The sequence below is a fragment of the Mytilus galloprovincialis genome, chromosome 3 (assembly GCF_965363235.1).
Source record: "Mytilus galloprovincialis chromosome 3, xbMytGall1.hap1.1, whole genome shotgun sequence".
Taxonomy (NCBI): domain Eukaryota; kingdom Metazoa; phylum Mollusca; class Bivalvia; order Mytilida; family Mytilidae; genus Mytilus; species Mytilus galloprovincialis.
This window is the reverse complement of record NC_134840.1, coordinates 21,764,548-21,768,488: the sequence shown is the minus strand read 5'-3', so window position 1 is coordinate 21,768,488 and position 3,941 is coordinate 21,764,548.

Here is a 3,941-nt window from a genome sequence, read left to right as displayed (position 1 = left end):
AGTTTACATTTTTGTTATCATGGTTATTGTGTTAAGGGGCCAGCAAAAGCAATCCTTTGGGTGTAGGAGTTTCTCCCTGCATTAAAGATCCATTGGTAACCTTTGACTGTTGTCTGCTCTCAGATCTGGTTATTGTCTCTATGACACATTCCCCATTTTCACTGTCGATTTTTTTTTACGTCTCAAATTATAACTGAATTAAAATATGTTGATTACGGTTTAACTGTCTTCCATTACTAATATCATAATTAACAAGAATGTGTCCATAGTACACGGATGCCCCACTCCCACTTTCATTTTCTATGTTCAGTGGACCGTGAAATTGGGGTCAAAACATTAATTTGGAATTAAAATTAGAAAGATCATATCATAGGGAACATGTGTTCTAAGTTTCAAGTTGATGTAACTTTACGGCCTAGCCAAGATCAGATGTTCATTTCATAATGGGTCTATGTTATAGGCTTGTAAAGACAAGAAGATAAACTTAACACAAGTAATACATCTTTGAACTGAAGAAGAGAATGTAGGGTTTCACAATGAATATCAAATATCATGTATAGGTGTTACCGTTTTGAAAAAAAACACTAAAATACCCGCTGAAAATGGGCAAAATTTCACGTTATGTTGTTTCATTTAAAATTAAGCTGTTTTTATCAATTGATAGTTAATAAGTGCATTTCATTTGAACTACATTATTGGTTCACTGTTATAGACAATTTATTCATCTTTCTTTTACTGCTTGTTGCAACAAAAAATCTTCAGTGGTTACAAAGTTATGATAAAAAGTGGAATACTATGCGTTCGTTATGCAATTTTGTACTTTTGTTTTTAGCTTGCTCAGTGTAGTGATAAAAGAGAAAAATAAATCAAATTTATGCTGTTATGTGTTTTGTTTTCTCTTCTAGTATATACATTATCAAAATCTACCTCATATATCAATATTGCAGTACCCTAGCTGGAGATATATGCCATCAAAGTTGGATATACAAAAAAAGTGAAAAAAATGTCTTGTCCGTAGACATGCATTCCCTAGTAAACTGGAAGTATAACAGCATTAATGTTGCATTGCTAAGTTCCTGTCCTTTTGTAGATATGAAAACACTACTTACAGTTTTTTCTACCATCTATTAATAGAGGAAGAATTTGAAAAATATGTCAGAATGTCTTGTCCGTAGACACGTGTCTTGTCCGTAGACATGGCTTTTTATCAATATTGCTTGGCTTTATGGGTCTTAATTAGTCCTATGTGTTGTTTAAACTTAGAAATATCTTATTTTTAATTAATTAATGGCAATTTAAGTGTTCTAATTTTTTGTAAAATTAATTTACAGGAGTGGATTTTAAAAAGTGGCAGATTATCAGTCATAAAAAGCATACCTTACTTTACTTCAATATCTTTATTCCAGTTGCTGCTTACCTTAAAAGACTAACTAAATCAAATGAAGCAAAAGTATTTCTCCCTATCTGACTTTATTTTTCGCATTTCAGTATTACCAGTAGATGAGGAAGTGTCTACGGACAAGACACTTGTACATAACAAGTATTAAATTCAATTATTTGTCTGCTTTGGAACTTAAATCTTATTTATAGATGATGAAAGTTATCTATTCAAATTAAAACTCAGTATTTTCAAGATAAATATAGTCACAATTAAGTCTAACAGATTTTTTTTTTAACTGGAATTGTCTTGTCCGTAGACATTACCACAATACATTTGTATCCAATTTCCTTGAGTTCAGCCTAATTTGATAGATAAAATGTATGTCATTTTTTGAAGAGAACACATCCAACTATGTTAAAATTGAGTTTCAATAATAGTTTGATTGTTTAAAACAGTCAGATATATGGATTTCAGTAAAAAGAATGTGTCTTCATTTTGGCTTAATCAATAAATTATGTAGATATGTAAAGAATTATGGGTACATTTTTATATTTTCCAAAATTTAAAAAACACAGCTTAAAATTTATTTGGTAACTTTTATTCTTAACTTTAACAATCATCTTTGAAAGCATTTAATTGATTCTCAATAAAATGTCTTGTCCGTAGACATTATCACAAGGTATTTGTTTCCATTTTCTTCAAAGTTAAGCATCATTTGATAGATAAACCTGATAAAATGTATGTTTTTTTTTCAAGAGAACACTTTCAACTATGTCAAAATTAGGTTTTAATAATGCATTTCATTAAATATGAATGCAATGTCTTGTCCGTAGACAAAACATATCAATTGTATTGCTAAGTTTGATTGTTTATTGTAAGAATATGCATCAAGTTATTTTAATGTTCTATACACCAAAAGAAAGGGATTTTTTGGAAGTTTTGTTATTTATAGATTAGTTTAAGTATAGTTTGATCAGATAAGATTAATGATCAAAGACAGCTACTGTTGTTTGAAATAACTGTGAGTTAAACATGTTCTTCTCATTTTTTTTTCAATTAAAATATTTGACATTCAATAATTCTAAACATATTTTGTTGTCTTTGTCATCGACCAAAAATCTAACACTGGTGACCATGTCTTGAAGGCAACCATTAAAGAAAATCATACAGTTTTTAAAAACCATTTATTTAAAAAAAATTTAAAATATTTCTTTCAAAATCTGCATGTAATTATATAAATGCTTCCAGTGTTAGCCTAATGATGGCAATTTTTCATAATTTAAACCATTTCTGTACCAAAATATCAAAAGAGTTTTTTCCTGAGGTGACACTCAATTTTGACTTCATGTGAAACACAAAATGAACATCTGATTGTGGCTAGGCCGTTAACTTCATCAAAAACTACCTTGACCAAAAACTTTAACCTGAACTTTGCACAATCATTTTCTATGTTCAGTGGACCATGAAATTGGGGTCAAAACTATAACTTGGCATTAAAATTAGAAAGATCATATCATAGGGAACATGTGTATTAAGTTTCAAGTTGATTGGACTTCAGCTTCATCAAAAACTACCTCGACCAAAAACTTTAACCTGAAGCGAACGGACGGACTCACAGACGGACGCACGGACGAACGGAGGCACAGACCAGAAAACATAATGCCCCTCTACTATCGTAGGTGGGGCATAAAAAACATTTATTTAAACTTTCAATAACTGTAATAGTAAGAATTAAGAAAAACTTGTTTGTAACTTCAACTTGTTGAAAACATATATATTAAACGTTTCTCAAGTCTCTTTAGTCGACTCGTTACCTTTTTATCGTATCATGCGATTTCTTTTCTTATTATTTTCATGGGGAAATCGTTTACCAGCATAAAGTTGCTGAAGGAACCGCATAGAATTGATTAACGAGTGTTTAAATGTGAAAAATTATAAAAAGAAACATATATAAAAAAAGTCGTATTTTTCTGTACCGGAAATCGAAAAGTCCTTGTAAATCAAAAACAATTACGGTATGATACGCGTCACAAATTCGGACTTAATATTTTACAAAATATGCGACTTTGAAGTTAAATAATGCCGTCCTTTAGAAAACAGTTGTTAAAGTTTACATCTTAATATTTATTGAACCACATCGAGCTTAATCAAAGCACGTGTATCATTATGTTACATTGTACACAAAAGCGAAACAATCTTAAAATGACCTTGACATCGACCAATCAGAAAACTACAATAACAACAACTTAATTTGACAAGCATGAAGGTGATGTGCTAGAAATCGGAATAATATTAACAAGAAAACAAATGAGCATACATTAAAGATTACTGAATAAAGATGATTTAAATAATCTAAATCAGACAAAAAAACGAATAAAATGATTATAATAAAGTACCTATGTATCATCAGAATTCTGATTCCCAATTTAAAAGGTACGCAAATTTCGTCTTCTATGTAATTTGAAATTGCCGCCAACTTATATCAGCTTATTAATAGACTACTGACGTATGTAATACGTATCGATGACAAACAATATTCCTACGACTTTTGCCATCTGGG